The sequence below is a fragment of the Oncorhynchus nerka genome, linkage group LG25, assembly GCF_034236695.1.
Source record: "Oncorhynchus nerka isolate Pitt River linkage group LG25, Oner_Uvic_2.0, whole genome shotgun sequence".
NCBI classification, from domain to species: domain Eukaryota; kingdom Metazoa; phylum Chordata; class Actinopteri; order Salmoniformes; family Salmonidae; genus Oncorhynchus; species Oncorhynchus nerka.
The window spans coordinates 39,946,056-39,964,977 of record NC_088420.1 but is presented as its reverse complement, the minus strand read 5'-3'; the positions used below and the strand labels follow the sequence as shown (position 1 = coordinate 39,964,977).

The following is an 18,922-nucleotide window of genomic DNA, read 5'->3' as shown; positions in this document are numbered from 1 at the left end:
GTCTCCTCTTCTGCACTCTACTCTAACTCAGAGGGCTTGGTTGGGTTTCCACCGTATTGCGTACACTCCTCCTATCTTTTCATATGTACGACAGGTGGGTAGTGGTGGGTATCTCTCTCGTCCATCTTTCTCCAGTGTAGGCTGCTATGTGCAGCGACGGTAAAGAAAGCGAGACATCTCACTCGCAAATTTTTTATGGCCGGGGCGGGTGTGGCATGCACAGAGAGTACAATAAGTAGGACAGAGCCAGCTGTTGGGCTGTGTAAGTAGGCGTTCCTTCTCTCGTGTGAGCATGCCAGAGATTATGGAGGAACCGTGAGCTCATGTGGGAAAGCATGCTCACGTAAGAGAGAGAACGCCCACTTACACAGACAGGAACATTGAAAAATGTTTTTCTATGTGTTTGCTGTGGTCATCCTAAGCACCAGGTGGCAGTATTCCGTAGTGTCTCTGGCCAATGCAATGAGATTACAAAGATCTCCTGCAGTTGTATTACATAGATGGATCTCAATACATGAGCAAATTGCTTTAGCCTTTTTTTATTCTGTATGAAAGCAACAGTTGTCAGGTTAACCATGAAACCAATCCAAGGCAAAGCAAATTAACTAATTGTTGCATGTTTTCCTAGATCAGTGCGCCACGCCTATCATGGTGTAGATCTCTGGCCGCACAGACCTAAAAATACCCTCTGTCCCTGGATTACTGTAATCCAGTGTGTGTGTGCGTCTGTGTTTGTGTGCATGCGTGTGTATGTAAGTGCACTCACTGAAACAACTCTAGAATTATTTTTTAAACTGGTCTAGAATTTAACCCTTCCCCCAAACCCCAGTGCATTGTGGTTATTTAAAGCAAGCTAAAAGGATAGTATCCTGGATGAAGCAGCCAGGTCACGAATCATACAAGTCAGTATTCGATGTTAAGTAGGTTTCAGTTTTGCTATGGCATTGTGGACCAAGATGGAAGATGGGCATAAGCATCTGCTTCTGGTGCACACACCACGCCGTGCGCCAGCCGCAAGCTGGACAGCCAGTGCCGCGTGGAGACCAGGGCTAGCGCTAAAGGTTTCATCTTCAGATCCAGCGATATAAAAAAAAATATCGATTTTTGTTTTAAGCCTATCCCAAACCTTAAACCTTACCTTAACCATTGAGTTAATTCCTAAGCTTTTACTTTTTTGATGTAATGCCTAAACTTAACCCTAACCTTAAAAATTCAGATTTAATGCCTAAACTTAACCTTAAACACTTTGACATTTGCAACAACTAAGAAATTTCGCGTTTGAGAAACATGGATGAACATCTAATTCTGATGTGAGAGTGTGAGAGCTTGTTGGGATTGTGACGACCCCTCCCTACTTTGTCGACTGGGTTCTGCTGTGGAGAGGTGGGCGGAGATGGGAGGGTCGTCAGTGCTGATGGGGCACACCTGTGAAAGCTCAGCAGTAGCATGAGCCACTGTTTCCCCATTCAGCAAGAGTTTCCTCTTAATGCATACCTTTGGTTGTTTCATTGTGGCTTTGGCAGTTGACACCTAATTTACTGACCTTCATGCATCATCTGATTATTGTTGTGAGTGTTTACTTTATTTATGGAATAAATTCATTTTGTTATTCCTTTACTCAGTGTGTGGTTTCCCATTGCTTGTTACAATCTTGAGCCAGGTTGTGCCAAAACAAAATAAACCTGGCTCAAGATTGCAACAAACAATTGGAAACCACACACTGAGTAAAGGAATAACAACTGCCAAAGCCACAATGAAACAACCAAAGGTATACATGGAGAGAGGAATATCGTGCTGAATGGGGAAACAGTGGCTTTATATTACAGCTGAGTTTTCACAGGTGTGCCCCAATGACGCATAATACAGTCATAGGTCTTCCGAACACTCAAATGGCCAGCAATATCCCCATGAGAGGAGTGCAAAACCAAATCACGGAAGGTATATGGTACCACAATTTTAATGACAGGATTACCCAAAAAATGGTCACCATGGCAGCCATTTCCTCACCAACAATTGACCCTGTAAGTAGTATCCGTGTACTAGACTTGGAACATCATCAGCCGGGAGGACCTGCTCAAACAACCCTTTCATCCATCTATTCACCGTTCATTACAGAGGGTTACGTATCCCTGATAGGTAACCAAGATTAAGGAAAGATGGCACCGAAGAACATGGCTGGCGTTTCACATTCTCCCAACCAATTGTGCTGTTTGGTTAGTTTTTTTGCATGTTGTGTAACTTATTTTTGAATTTATTGTGTACATAATGTTGCTGCTACCGTCTTTTTTGACCAAAAATAACTTCTGGACATCAGAACAGTGATTACTAACCACGGACGGGAAGCTTAACGAGTCTGACGAGAAGGATGTCCAGCTATCACTGGAACAGGCCCAGATCCCTGCCTTTTGAGTGAATATAAGACGCAGGAAAAGGGTCCGCAGATCGGGCATCCTTCTGAAGATCTGTAGGCGAGTTTGTAATCTCCCACTGCCATTCATTCTTCTTTCTATCGTGCAATCATTGGATAATAAAATTGATTGCCTACGACTAAGATGATCCTACCAACGGGACATTAAAAACTGTAACATCTTATGTTTCACCGAGACGTGGCTGAACGAAGATACGGACAATATAGAGCTAGCGGGATTTTCCATGCACCGGCAGAACAGAGACGCTACCTCTGGTAAGACGAGGGGTGGGAGGGTGTCTATTTGACAGCATTTTTACCAGCAGGTCACATGTGCAACCAGAGGGGAAAAAATCCAAGACCAACTTTACACCACACATAGAGATGCATACAAAGCTCTCCCCCGCCCTGCATTTGGCAAATCTGACCATAATTCTATCCTCCTGATTCCTGCTTACAAGCAAAAACTAAAGGACGACAGGACTGTTTTGCTAGCACAGACTGGAATATGTTTCGGGAATCATCCAATGGCATTGAGGAGTACACCACCTCAGCCATCGGCTTCCTCAATAAGTGCAGCGACGACGTCATCCCCACAGTAACTGTGGGTACATTTGAAGTCAGAAGTTTACATACACTTAGGTTGGAGTCATTAAAACTAGTTTTTCAACCACTCCACAAATATCTTGTTAACAAACTTTAGTTTTGGCAAGTCGGTTAGGACATCTACTTTGTGCATGATACAGATAATCTTTCCAACAATTGTTTACAGACAGAATATTTCACTTATAATTCACTGTATCACAATTCCAGTGGGTCAGAAGTTTACATACACTAAGTTGACTGTGCCTTTAAACAGCTTGGAAAATTCCAGAAAATTATGGCTTTAGAATCTTCTGATAGGCTAATTGACATCATTTGAGTCAATTGGAGGTGTACCTATGGATGTATTTCAAGGCCTACCTTCAAACTCAGTGGCTCTTCGCTTGACATCATGGGAAAATCAAAAGAAATCGGCCAAGACCTCAGAAAATAATTTGTAGACCTCCACAAGTCTGGTTCATCCTTGGGAGCAATTTCCAAATAACTGAAGGTGCCACGTTCATCTGTACAAACAATAGTACGCAAGTATAAACAACATGGTACCACGCAGCCATCATACCGCTCAGGAAGGAGATGCGTTCGGGTCTCCTAGAGATGAACGTACTTTGGTGCGAAAAGTGCAAGTCAATACCAGAACAACAGCAAAGGACCTTGTGAAGATGCTGGAGGAAACAGATACAAAAGTATCTATATCCACAGTAAAACGAGTCCTATATATACATAACCTGATAGGCCGCTCAGCAAGGAAGAAGACACTGCTCCAAAACCACCATAAAAAAGCCAGACTACGATTTGCAACTGCACATGGGGACAAAGATCATACTTTTTGGAGAAATGTCCTCTGGTCTGAAGAAACAAAAATATAACTGTTTGGCCATAATGATCATCGTTATATTTGGAGGGAAAAGGAGGATGCGTGCAAGCCACACCATCCCAACCGTGAAGCACGAGGGTAGCAGCATCATGTTGTGGGGGTGCTTTGCTGCAGGAGGGACTGGTGCACTTCACAAAATAGATGGCATCATGAGGGAGGAAAAGTATGTGGATATATTGAAGCAACATCTCAAGACATCAGTCAGGAAGTTAAAGCTTGGTCACAAATGGGTCTTTCAAATGGCCAATGACCCCAAGCATACTTCCAAAGTTGTGGCAAAATGACTTAAGGACAACAAAGTCAAGGTATTGGAGGGCCATCACAAAGCCCTGACCTGAATCCCATGGAAAATGTGTGGGCAGAACTGAAAACGCATGTGCGAGTAAGGAGACCAACAAACTTGACTCAGTTACACCAGCTCTGTCAGGAGGAATGGGCCAAAATTCACCCAACTTATTGTGGGAAGCTTGTGGAAGGCTACCCGAAACGTTTGATCCAAGTTAAACAGTTTAAAGGCAATGCTAACAAATACTAATTGAGTGTATGTAAACTTCTGACCCACTGGGAATGTGATGAAAGAAATAAAAGCTGAAATAAATCATTCTCTGTACTATCATTCTGACATTTCACATTCTTAAAATAAAGTGGTGAGCCTAACTAACCTAAGACAGGGAATTTTTACTAGGATTAAATGTCAGTAATTGTGAAAAAGTGAGTTTAAATGTATTTGGCTAAATTCCGACTTCAACTGTACATAGCCCTAACCAGAAGCCATGGAGTACAGTCAACATCTGAATCGAGATAAAGGCTAGAGCTGCCGCTTTCAAGGAGTGGGAGACTAATCCGGATGCTTATAAGAAATCCCGCTATGCCCTCAGACGAACCATCAAACAAGCAAAGCGTCAATACAGGATTAAGATTGAATCCTATTACACCGGCTCTGACGCTCGTGGGATGTGGCAGGGCTTGAAAACTATTACGGACTACAAAGGGAAACCCAGACACGAGCTGCCCAGTGATGTGAGCCTACCAGACGAGCTCAATGCCTTTTGTGCTTGCTTCGAGTCAAGCAACACTGAAGCATGCACGAGAGCACCAGCTGTTCTGGATGACTGTGCGATTACATTATTGGTAGCCGATGTGAACAATACCTTTAAATAGGTCAACATTCACAAAGCCGCTGGGCCAAATGGATTACCAGAACATTTACTCAAAGCTTGCACGGACCAACTGTCAAGTGTTTTCACTGACATTTTCAACCTCTCCCTGACCAAGTCTGTAATACCTACATGTTTCAAGCAGACCACCATAGTCCCTGTGCCCAAGGAGCGGAGGTAACCTGCCTAAATGATTGCAGCCCCATGGCACTCACATCGGTAGCCATGAAGTGCTTTGAAAGGCTGGTCATGTCTCACATCAACAGTATCCTTCCGGACACGCTAGACACACTACAATTGGCATACCGCCCCAACAGATGCACAGGTGATGCAATCTCAATCGCACTCCACACTGCCCTTTCTCACCAGGACAAAAGGAACACCTATGTGAGAATGCTGTTCATTGACTACAGCTCAGCATTCAACTACATAGAGCATACGAAGCTCATCACTAACCTAGGACTCTGAGACTAAACTCCTCCCTCTGCAACTGGATCCTGGACTTCCTTAAGGGCCACCCCCAGGTGGTTAATAGTAGGCAAAAACACGTCTGCCACGCTGATCCTTAACACTGGGGCCGCTCAGGGATGTGTACTTAGTCCCCTCCTGTATTCCCTGTTCACCCCAGACTGCGTGGCCAAACATGAATCCAACACCATCATTAAGTTTGCTGACGACACAAAAGCTGTAGGCCTGATCACCGACAACGATGAGACGGCCTATAGGGAAGAGGTCAGAGAACTGGCAGTGTGGTGCCAGGACAACAACTTCTCCCTCAATGTGAGCAAGACTAAGGAGCTGATCGTGGACTACAGAAAAATGCAGGTCGAACAGGCCCCCATTATCATCAACGTGGCTGTAGTGGAGCGGGTCGAGAGCTTCAAGTTCCTTGGTGTCCACATCACCAACAAACTATCATGGTCCAAACATACCAAGACAGTCGTGAAGAGGGCATGACAAAACCTTTTCCCCTCAGGGACTGAAAAGATTTGGCATGGGTCCACAGATCCTCAAAAGGTTCTACAGCTGCACAATCGAGTGCATCCTGACCAGTTGCATCACCGCCCGGTATAGCAACTGCTCGGCATCTGACCTTAAGGCGCTACAGAGGGTAGTGAGAATCGCCCAGAACATCACTGGGGCCAAGCTTCGTGCATCTAGGACCTATATAATAGGCGGTGTCAGAGGAAAGCCCAGACTCCAGTCACCCAAGTTATAGACTGTTTTTTCTGCTACCGCACGGCAAGCAGTACTGGAGCGCCAAGTCTAGGACCAAGAGGCTCCTCAACAGCTTCTACCCCCAAGCCATAAGACTGCTGAAAAATGTACATTGACTCCCCCCCCCCCTTTTGTACACTGCTGCTACTCACTGTTTATTATCTATGCATAGTCTCTTCACGCCCACCTACATGTACAAATTACCTCAACTAACCTGTACCCAAGCACACTGACTCGGTAACTGTGCCCCCTGTATATAACTTCATTATTGTTATTCTTATTGTGTTACTTTATTATTATTACTTTTTAATTTAGTCTACTTGTTAAATATATATCCCTAACTCTTCTTGAACTGCACTGTTGGTTATGGGCTTTGTAAGTAAGCATTTCACGGTAAAATCTACACTTGTTGTATTCGGCGCATGTGACAAATAAAGTTTGATTTGATTTGAAGAGAGGGTCCCAGTTAAAGTCCTGCGAGACACTGGTGCTTTGTTGTTCCATTCTGCAGTCAGTGCTCCCTTTTTGTCCAGAGACTGATATAGGACACAGTGTGTTGATCCGAGGGATAGGTTTGTATATTGTGTATGTCCCTTTACACAAACGTGTGCACTCCACAGATCTGGTACAAGGTGAGGTCATCATAGGATTGCATTCTTCATTGCCTGACAAAGGAGTGGTGGTGATTCTAGGAAGTGAGCTTGCCGGTGGAAGGGTCTGGCGATATGTATCACCACCTCCTCTGGTTTCCATTCCTTCGGCCCATCTCAGAGAGGTGCCGGACGAAGGTGCTTTGAGTTTGCCCAAAGTGTTTACTGCTTGTGCCGTGACTCGTGCAATGAGCCGCTCCTGAGTCCATGTCGGAGTCTGGTGTATTTTATTTATTTTATTTCACCTTTATTTAATTTAACCAGGTAAGCCAGTTGAGAACAAGTTCTCATTTACGAACTGGCCAAGATAAAGTAAAGCAGTGTGACACAAAGAACAACACAGAGTTACACATGGAATAAACAAACGTACAGTCAATACCACAATAGAAAGTCTATATACAGTGTGTGCAAATGAAGTAAGATTAGAGAGGTAAGGAAAGAAATAGGCCGTAGTGGCAAAAAAATTACAATTTCGCAAATAAACACTGGAGTGATAGATGTGCAGAAGATGAATGTGCAAGTACAGATACTGGGGTGCAAAGGAGAAAAAAATATATATATAAATAAAATAAATAACAATATGGGGATGAGGCTTTGGGGGTGACCAGTGTAATATACCTGCTGGAGCATGTGCTACAGGTGGGTGCTGCTATGGTGACCAGTGAGCTAAGATAAGGAGGGGCTTTACCTAACAAGGACTTATAGATGATCTGGAGCCAGTGGGTTTGGCGACGAATATGAAGTGAGGGCCAGCCAACGAAAGCATACAGGTTGCAGTGGTGGGTAGTATATAGGGCTTTGGTGACAAAATGGATAGCACTGTGATAGACTGCATTCAATTTGCTGAGTAGAGTGTTGGAGGCTATTTTGTAAATGACATCGCAGAAGTCGAAGATCAGTAGGATAGTCAATTTTACGAGGGCATGTTTGGCAGCATGAGTGAAGGATGCTTTGTTGCAAAATAGGAAGCCGATTCTAGATTTAATTTTGGATTGGAGATGCTTAATATGAGTGGAAGGAGAGTTTACAGTCTAACCAGATACTTAGGTATCTGTAGTTGTCCACATATTCTAAGTCAGAACCGTCCAGAGTAGTGATGCTAGGCGTGTGGGCAGTGATCGGTTGAAGAACGTGCATTTAGTTTTACTTGCATTTAAGAGCAGTTGGAGGCCATGGAAGGAGAGATGTATGGCATTGAAGCTCGTCTTTAGGTTAGTTAACACAGTGTCCAAAGAAGGGCCAGAAGTATACAGAATGGTGTTGTCTGCGTAGAGGTGGATCAGAGAATCACCAACTGCAAGAGCGACATCATTGATGTATACAGAGAAAAGAGTCTGCCCGAGAATTGAACCCTGTGGCACCCCCATAGAGACCTTCAGAGGTCCGGATAACAGGCCCTCCGATTTGACACACTGAACTCTATCTGAGAAGTAGTTGGTGAACCAGGCGAGGCAGTCATTTGAGAAACCAAGGCTGTTGAGTCCTCCGATATGGCCAGTTTAATGAATACGGCTGCACAGTATTGTCTTTTGTTGATGGCGATTATGATATCGTTTAGGACCTTGAGCGTGGCTGAGGTGCACCCATGACCAGCTCGGGAAACCAGATTGCATAGCGGAGAAGCTACAGTGGGATTCGAAATGGTCGGTGATCTGTTTGTTAACTTGGCTTTCGAAGACTTTAGAAATGCAGGGTAGGATAGATATAGGTCTATAACAGTTTGGGTCTAGAGTGTCTCCCCCTTTGAAGAGGGGGATGACCGCGGAAGCCTTCCAATATTTGGTGATCTCAGACGATACAAAAGAGAGGTTGAACAGTTTAGTAATAGGGGTTGCAACAATTGCGGCAGATCATTTTAGAAAGAGAAGGTCCAGATTGTCTAACCCAGCTGATTTGTAGGGATCCAGATTTTGCAGCTCTTTCAGAACATCAGCTATCTGGATTTGGGTGAAGGAGAAATGGGGAGGCTTGGGCAAGTTGCTGTGGGGGGTGCAGAGCTGTTGACCGGGGTAGGGGTAGCCAAGTGGAAAGCAAGGCCAGCCGTAGAAAAATGCTTCTTGAAATTCTCGATAATCATAGATTTATCGGTGGTGACAGTGTTTCCTAGCCTCATTGCAGTGGGCAGCTGGGAGGAGGTACTCTTATTCTCAATGGACTTTACAGTGTCCAAAAACCTTTTGGAGTTTTTGCTACAGGATGCAAATTTCTGTTTGAAAAAGCTAGCCTTTGCTTTCATAACTGCCTGTGTATATTGGTTCCTAACTTCCCTGAAAAGTTATATCGCGGGGGCTATTCGATGCTAATGCAGTACGCCACAGGATGTTTTTGTGCTTGTCAAGGGCAGTCAGGTCTGGAGTGAACCAAAGGCTATATCTGTTCCTGGTTCTATTTTTATTGGAATGGGGCATGTTTATTTAAGATGGTGAGTAAAGCACTTTTAAAGAATAACCAGGCATCCTCTACTGACGGAATGAGGTCAATATCTTTCCAGGATACCCGGGCCAGGTCAATTAGAAAGGCCTGCTCGCTGAAGTGTTTTAGGGAGCGTTTGACTGTGATGAGGAGTGGTCGTTTGACCGCGGGCCCATTACGGACGCAGGCAATGAGGCAGTGATCGCTGAGATCCTGGTTGAAGACAGCAGAGGTGTATTTAGAGGGCAGGTTGGTCAGGATGATATCTATGAGGGGGCAATTAATTCACATATGGTGTCCAGGGCACAGCTGGGGGCTGAGGGGGGGGGGGCTGTAACAAGCGGAAACAGTGAGAGACTTATTTCTGGAAAGGTGGATTTTTAAAAGTAGAAGCTCAATCTGTTTGGGCACAGACCTGGATAGCATGACAGAACTCTGGAGGCTGATTGCAACTTCACCCCCTTTGGCAGTTCTATCTTGGCGGAAACTGTTGTAGTTGGGGAATCTTTGGTGGCCTTCCTATGCCAGGGTTCAGACACGGCTAGGACATTAGGGCTGGCAGAGTGTGCTAAAGCAGTGGGGGAAAACACTTAGGGAGGAGGCTTCTGATGTTAACATGCATGAAACCAAGGCTTTTACGGTTACAGAAGTCAACAAAGGATAGCGCCTGGGGAATAGGAGTGGAACTGGGGGCTGCAGGGCCTGGGTTAACCTCTACATCACCAGAGGAACAGAGGAGTAGTAGGATAAGGGCAGGGCTAAAGGCTATAAGAACTGGTCGTCTAGTGAGTTGGGGACAGAGAATAAAGGAGCAGATTTCTGGGTGTGGTAGAAAAGATTCAAGGCATAATGTACAGATAACGGTATGGTAGGATGTGAGTACAGTGGAGGTAAACCTATGCGTGATGATGAGAGAGGTTTCGTCTCTGGAGTTATCAATTAACATAGGTGAGGTCCCCGCATGTGTGTTGGGTGGGACGAAAGAGCTATCTAAGGCAATTTGAGCGGGACTGAGGGCTCTACAGTGAAATAAAGCAATAAAAACTAGCCAAGACAGGGGGGTTGTAGGGGGGTTGCTTAGCCCAGATGATGGTGTCCTGTTTATTACTGTGTTGTGTGTTCTGGATGAGCCGCCACTTGTTACAACCTGACTCAAGATTGTAACAAACAATGGGAAACCACACAAAGGGATTAACAAAATGAATTTATTCCATAAATAAAGTAAACACTCAAAACAATAATCAGATGAGGCATGAAGGTCAGTAAATTAGGTGTCAACTGCCAAAGCCACAATGAAACAACCAAAGGTAAGCCAAAGGTAAACCAAAGGTAAGCTTCTCTTGCTGAATGGGGAAGCAGTGGCTCATGCTACTGCTGAGCTTTCACAGGTGTGCCCCATCAGCACTGACGACCCTCCCAGCTCCTCCCACCTCTACTACTCCGCACACCAGTCTCCTGCAGGAAGTAAGCACAGCAAAACCCAGTAGACAGAGCTGTCACAGGATGAAGTGGAGGTGGTTTTGTGTGTGTGTGTGTCTTTGATCCCCTCCATCATGGCTACATGGTCTAATCACCACCAGCAGATGTCAGTGTGTCAGCAGCACACTGCCCTCTCACTATAGCCACCAGTTTAACCATGTGCTATGGATTTGTGTGTGCATCCGTGCATGTGTGTGTGTGAACATCCCCATTCTGTGTTGAACCTGATGAACTGCAGTGTTTGAAAGCTGATTTGTGTCAAAATGACATCATCAAGACCACTTTGCACCCTACTATTCTCTTCTCCTCTCCTTTCTCAACCTACCCCCTGCTCTCCTCCCCTCTCACTCCCCTTTCGTGGTGCCGTAGAGGGGGAGCTGGTTGCATCATAAGCTGCGGTGGCTGTGGCTACCGTTAAAGCCCAGGATTTACAGCAGGCCCTTCTGCTGTTGCAGGGACAACGCAGGCTCTAATCCACCGCACATCACTGCTACATACTCCACTACACGCACTGCCGAGCCCCAGCCCTATACTCCAGCTCCATCTCGAGCCCCAGCCAAAACCATCCCTACGACTGGAAAAGTACATGAATCAATCAAATTGATTGACTGATTCGTTGACTGAGGCAAATCTCGGTAGGATGCACTTCTCATTCCAGTGAGGTAAATGGTTCATGGAGGTGTGTATGGATCTCTGTTACAGCCCCTATTGCTGAGACGTACTCACACACACTCCTCTGTCAAGTGTAAGGTTACTCTGGGAGTGTATGTTATAATCAGCTAATCATAGCGCAGATGCCCCGGGGGGATGGCACACAGCTACTGAGAACCCTGGGACCTATGGGAGAGAAGAGTCAAAACAAGAGGATGAGTGATGCTTGTTCTTCTGCCCATAATTTGGCCGCCACACTGAAGAAGTCTGTCTGTGTGTCTAAACCCCAGAAGGCTTTAGGTGGGCCACAAAACCTCAGTTATGGCTGTGTTCTTCCCAGCCTCCATGGTGATGAGTGTTCTGAGACTGTATGGGTGCAGGAGGGGACAGTCTGTTTAACCCTCTCTCTGCTCCACCCACAGTCACTTACACACCTGTCACACACACCCCTCCTCTCTCTGCCTCATCCAATCAACACTCAATTAGTCACGCTCACCTGACACTCCTGTCGTGTTTCAGGTTTAAAAGAACTCTGGCCATCAAAGGCTGCAATGTCATTCTTGTCGTTTAACTCCATCAACATCTTGGCTTAAGGGGGTGGTTGCCGGGTGGATCTGGCTGGCTGGTAAGCTCTTAGTCAGTTGTTGGCAAGTCTAGAACCACCGGATCCATCTATCCCACCAGTGTGAGTTCTACCATTGCCAAAAACCGGGGTGAGCGGGGCGACCATAAATACACCGGTGGAGCACATTCTGTTGATTATTATTGGTCAGGAGAATTGCCCAGAAGTCACAAAGGAGTTATTAATAATGATCATCCTAGGAAGCCCCTGGAACTTGAATGGTTTGAATGCATTAAGTCTGAGAGCATCATAAGGCTCTGTGTGAGTCATGAGGTCTGTGTCTGAGACTACAGCTCGGGTTACAGCGTTCAGGGCCTCTGGAACAGAGTATAGACCTCCATAGCAACCAGAGATATAGGAGAGGACCAAGACCATTGATCTATAGATCATCCTCTGCGGTCTCTCGCTCTCTTTTTCATTCCCTCTGGAGTTACCTATCTCTTTGTCTGTCTCTCTCACTGTCCGTAGGAAAGATAAAGAAAAATTGTGATCAAGTACTCATGAATCTAAAGAAACAAAGTCATTGTTCCCACCCTCAGCTTCTGTCAAATCACTGACACTGCACATTGATTACAGGACCTATCACCTACGTATCACTATTCCACGTTCTATACAACCTCCGTTCAAACAAACCAAAAAGACAAGTGTTGAGTGTCTGTGTCCTCCTATATTGGCACTACACATGATTGCTCAAACCGATATATACAGAAGCAAAAATGTGCTAGTGCCAAAATGGGAAAAGAAGACGAGTGGAGGCCATGTCTTAAACAACAGCACCAGCCTGAAGAAAACTAAAATAGTTGGATGAATAGCAAGTTGTTTGTCTCACCACAGCTGTTAGAACACAATCATGGTCATAGACTTTCATCAACACTGAATTTTACACAGTTGGTGTATAGAATGTAAAGAGGGCAGAGGGTAAGGGACAGTGTCAGCGATGCATGTTGGGTAATTTGGTTATTTCTCTACTCTGTTTATGGCCCTATGGTAATTCACTGATAGTGTGCCTTCACAGTGAATTCTACCAGTGCCATACACAGAACAGGAGGAGTCATCAGCCCAGCACCAGGGAATGCTGCATGGGTAGCCTACTACATCCGTGCAGGGCAGGACAAAACACAGAACATGGCAGAGCTGTGTTTCAATCCAGGAAGTTGTTGCCTACCTTCTGTCTTTGTTTATTCCCATCACAGATCCACAGGGGCGGACTGGGATCAGAAATCGGTCTTGTCAGTTGAAACACTCCGGACCTTTTTTTTCTTGGCCGAGGCAACACATACTGAGTTTTCGCCTCTGCCACACCCCTCTGGAAACTTCTCGAAACTAAGGATCCGAACCACGTTCTGTGCATGTGCTATTTTACATAAACATTCACGTTTCTCTCTTCACTCACCCTCTTCTGAACCCTCAAACAAATTTGATCGATATGATGATGTAGCCTATAGAGCAGTTTATACTTGGTCTAACGACATGTCTGTAGACAAATTGAACGCGACAAGTATCGCTGGTCAAAACTACATTTAATTTATAGTCCGGTGGAATGTCTGTAGACTGTCGCTGCAACTCGGTTTCATCGTTGCACAGACATGAAAAAAAATGAATGTCTCTGTGACTGTCGCAATGTCCGTTGTTGTGGTTACTGGGCTGCTACAGCAACAAGACTAAATCCCTCTGTGGCAAGAAGGTGCAGGGCAACAGGAGTTCTAAAATTCTCCGAAAAAAATACCTACTTTTATTTTGGCCGTGTTCGTAATTTCACTCTGGCTATCTACTCCAATTTCAGAGCACTCTAATCTGAGTGTGCCAGAGCGCAGAATAACTGATTCATTTACGAATGCTCAACACCCGTTGACTATGGCCGGTGTCGCTAAACGTCAGCAAAAAAACGTATTTAAATGGTTGCCAGCAGCACTGTTGCAGTCACCAACGCTCTGGATAACATGAAAACAGTCTAACCAGCTGTGCTAGGGCAAGTTAAATGGTCAGAGTGAGGTGTTCTCTCATTTGTGTCTGGAAGTAGCTAGCAAGCTAGCCAACGTTAACCAGTTAGATTGGGAGCTTGAATGCCATTGTGTGGTCAGAAATTCTCGGATCAACCCTACTCCTCAGCCAGAGCGTCCAGTGTGCGCTCTGAACTCTCCGAGAGTGAATTTACAAATGGACAATCTGACAATACTGAGTTTAAGAATGCCCAGAGCGCACTATGAGCACACTCTGGCACTCCAGAGTGAATTTACCAACACACCCTTTGTTAAACTCACAACCGTAAGCAATTTTACCTTGTGAATAATGTGGTGTGTTGTGGTCGTTGGTTTATTTTCCTGTAATAATTCATAAAAAGCAGCTAAAGTTAAGATGTTGTCAGCTGTACTCTGGCCCAAATTTTAATTGGCTAGCCAGCTAGCTGACAATGAACCAAAACATTGTTGCCTGGCTTGCTAGGTTGACATTTATTAAATTCATTTTTTAAATGTTGGGTTTATTGGTGTTCAAATAGAGCAAGTACTCTATTTGGAACACCAGAATGCTGATGTTATGCACAGGTTGTCATTTTGTGTTTATACTTTTATACTCATAACGACGACAACAAGTTTGATGTCGGATGACAATAGAATGTTCATGATGTCACTGCGATAACTGTTTACAGACATGTCGATCGACCAACTGTAAACCAGCCTTATGTCTCTGCCTCATATTTCTGAACAACTGCAAAAATGAGCGTTCCAAAAATATATATGAAGGCTACAACCTTCTCTGTAACTGATATTGCACAAGCAAGACGCAGTCTACACATTGCATTGGGGCAAAACAATTAGCATTTTGAGTGGGGATGTAATCTTTATAGCTATGCTGCCATTTTACCAGCACTGTAGTCTCCCTCCTGTTTAGCCTATGTTTGCAATGATTATAATTATTTATTTTTTAAACCATTAAATTGCTATTGACTACCTGTCTTGTGTGCGAGCGGCAGTGGCGTCACGGAGTGACTGAGCACTGAGCAGTAGTGATGTGCAGTTTGTGAACCATCCGTTCTTTTTGAACTACTCTTTTAACTGACTCGAGAGTCACGATTCGTTTTTCCGAGTGACTCGTTCATTTTAGTCGTTCTTTTGACCTGTTGGCCACCAAAAAATTCTAAAGTAGGACTAATACGTGTCTACCAACTGTCTATCATGTGAGCACAGACAAATACAGGCAGCAGAAAAGGAAATACTGTGTTTAGAACTGATAGGTGATCGCATTCTGACAGAATGAATGCAATGATTTGATTATTGAATGTTTTTCGATGGACACAGCTTTGTAGAATCAAAACATACACAGCCTGACTCTGCCCAACACTCCATAAAAATCGTTTTGGTGGGCTGCTGCAGTTCGTAAACAATATATTGCTGATCTCCCTCGCGGCAGTCAAGCATTCCGCCAAGAGTCGTTCACACAATCTAGTCCGGCTGCAACAAGACCTTGTTTCAAATGTATCGATGAATAATCGTATTTGTATGCTTAGCAATCACAAATGTACATTGTATGAAGCACAGTTTTATACGTTTCAGTCACAAATGGCAGCTCCAATAAGCCTCCTATGGGGAATGAGAGACTTGTGCAATCATGATTCCTTCGAGCTTTTAGTTCATCGTTCGCCGGTAGGGGTCCTGCATGCTCTGGGCATTACTGAATCAAAGGAATGGAATGATTCATTCTTTTGACTGAGTCAAAAAGTTCTGAGTCGGTAAGAACTTCCCATTATTACTGAACAACAGCTGAAAGGAGGTAGGCTAGTGGATCCCGCATATGCAGAAATCTACGTCTTATTTTTAGAAACAGAAAGTCGGGTTACAGAAGATCCAGAACCACAGCCACTCTGTTTTTCTTTGAGGCCCCCACACCAGCCCATTTTGTTCCTTGAGGGGCACAAGTTAGACAGTCCAACTGGGCTAAAAATTGACCAGCCCATCTGGCATTACCCAAAATGCCAGATGGACAGGCCGCCCGCCCCTGTGAACTTGGATAGGTCAGAGAAATATGATAGAAACTCAAGTCAAATTATTGCTTACATCTTCTACCTTGTTTCTGATCAACAAAAGGGGAATGGACGGGGCAGAAAGGCAGAGCTTGAATGAAATGCATGACTCGAACACCAGACCTTACTCCACACTACACAGAGAATAATTATTCTCTATGTGTTCTAAAAGAATGTGTTCCAACATGTCGTTCAACACAGCATTAGCCATGTATTCAATACTACGACTTAAAATCTTAAAATCCGCAACAAGTTTCTTATATCCATGTCCTCATGGGCTGCGTTGCACATGCCTTCTGTCCATCGGGTTAAAACAAACAGGTTACAACAAACATCCCTTATCGGGACATGGAGAAAGGGGCAGACATTCATCTCTGTGCCATGCAGACCCACTACCCAGCTCGAAGATTGATCACAGCCGTGTGGAATGATGCACTAAGTGATTTTTGAGATGCTCCAAATGGGTCCCAGAGCTCCTCTTCCCACTTCTGGAAGAAATCATCAATAGACCTAAAGAGCAAAGTTGGTTGAGAGAGAGAGAGAAAGAGAGAGACCTCTGTCATTAAGCAAGTTGAGTAGGCACTTTGCAATGGTGAGAGGAATGCCCTTGAAAATGGTTAGCAACAGACGTTTCACTGGTATTATAGGCCTTTTATATTAGAAAAAGCAAATGCTCATTTATAACGTTATAAAAACGTTACAACCCTATCCGCCTAAACGTTCAATTCCGGTTGCCTATATGCAAATCAAAAAGCCTCAATTAAACGAATAAATAGGATATAGCAGCAATAATACATATTAGGTTATTGGCTTCGTTTAAATTTCTTCAGAAAACAGTCTGTTACTTTTTTATTATTCAGTCGCCTAATCCCATAGGCAAGAATACGATTTGGAGAGTAGGTTAGCCACAGGCCTTGTTGCGTGCGGGAGCGACGTTCACCTTTCTTTAGAATGCCCTCGATGCTGGTGGATAATCGCATTTGTCTGTGATGATTATGCAGTCTACGCTCCTCCACCTCCTGTTATTTTAGGAACGTTTTAGAAATACAAACCCTTGAAGAAGTGCACGAGAGGGTTCACCAAGAGGGTAGTTAAGGCCCATAGCTGTCCAGATATGACCTTGATATATTTTGTTACAGTTTAACCCGCGAGGTCACTGCTTTAACTTTCATGTGGACTAAAAGTGATTACATGTTTTTTTGTAGGCCTACAAATAAATGATCTATAACGCATAAGTAGCAAACCTGAACGAATTGTAATTAGGCTACTTAGAGTGCTAAGTAATTGTATTTGATTCAACTGCATTGTAGGAGGAAATTATATCTTTTAAGGTTAAATACAATTACAATTTGAATAAAACACATTTTTCAGAAGGCGAAGCTACTAGTTTTTATTTGCTAATTGTATTAGGCCTCAGGCTGCAATGACACAGTTAACATGCAATAGCCTATAAAACATGTATGCACTTGAATCAACACCGCATAGAAAACATTAATTTCGAACCAAATGCCAAGTTGTATTATTTTTGTAATGAAAAATAGGCCTATCGTTTTCTCTTTTAAAATGCAGTGACTGAAATGACATTCCATAAAGCGCACTGCGCAATAACTCTACATAATCATGAAACGAAATTATTAAACCGCATTTTACCTACGTAAAAATAATACCGTGTATAAAGCTTATACAACTTTGTCTATACAACTTTGTCTAGTCAAGGACTGTTTTCTTCCCTTTACTCACCCCTCTCTCCCTACCTCCCCCTCTTCGAGGAATAGCTCTATACCTGAACGAAGGCCACATCACCCAAAGGACAGCATCCTCATCCTGAAATGAAAAAAGAAACACAAACACCCATCCTCTCCTCTTTCCACCACCGGCCTCCCCGTCCCTCTATCTCTTGATCTCTCCTAGCACTCCGTCTGTTGGGGCTGCGTGGTCGGGGATTTTCAGATGGAAAGGTAATTAGTTGGTAAGCATCTTAACCCAGTGGAGAGGGAGTAATCCATGCTGCCCTCATCCCTCTCCTCCTGCTGCTGGTGAACAGTTCGTCAGTGTCACGGAACTCTTTAGCGCGTGCGGCGCGTACAGGAGTCCCGTGCCGTGTGTCACTTGACGGATATTGCGAACATAGCCTATTAAGATTGCTGATGGTGGCAATACTAATAATTTTAGATTATATTTGATTGTATTCGCGTTGTTTAAGTGTATTGGCTATAGGCCTACTGTTACGAGCATTAAATGTTAATTATACTATTAATGTCCTTAGCCTCTAAAGCGCACAGATTTCTCCGTTTTTTAGGGCTTGTTGAGTGCGCATGCAGCTCCTGCGCTCACACTGCGGCAGCATCGAATGACGCTCCTCATATGGCGGATAGTGAACCAGTGCAACAGTTCTTTCTCGAGGATGAGGATATCTATTCTCTAGCCTAGGCCCACTTCATGCCATGCAGTAAGCGTTACCCTCCACGGCCGTTCACCTTCATCCCCATATTGACGTGGAGGCTTTAGAAAAAATGTGATGTAGGTAAATAATTAGTTTGTTTTAATCTAGTTTTCCACTCACAAGTTCTTTGCCTTTCCAGTTTTAGGATAGGCCTATAGTCTATACTTAAAACAATCTATTTATAAACAACACAAAACCTTTTATTTAGCCCAAGCAAAGAGCTTCATGCTTTCTTTTTTATCCAAGCCATTTCAGCTCAGAGACACATTTTATACAACCTGTGCTGTCCATCGGGTGTGGCATGAATCTTCCTCCATAACCATGTTCCCTCCCGTTGCTCGAAATGGGGCGCTGTCACTGAAAGGTCCCGCTCGAACTGTAGATCGGG

The 18,922-nt window shown here is 44.2% G+C and overlaps 1 long non-coding RNA gene across 1 annotated transcript; it reads right to left on the bottom strand.

Annotated features, from left to right (window-relative positions):
• Window positions 1–10,510: 10,510 nt before the first annotated feature.
• Window positions 10,511–18,484, bottom strand: LOC135564539 (uncharacterized). The gene is made up of 2 exons (XR_010461123.1): window positions 17,832–18,484; window positions 10,511–16,601 (listed from the first exon to the last, which is right to left on the bottom strand). It is a non-coding gene; the product is annotated as an uncharacterized LOC135564539 (long non-coding RNA).
• Between the last annotated feature and the right edge of the window lie 438 nt (window positions 18,485–18,922).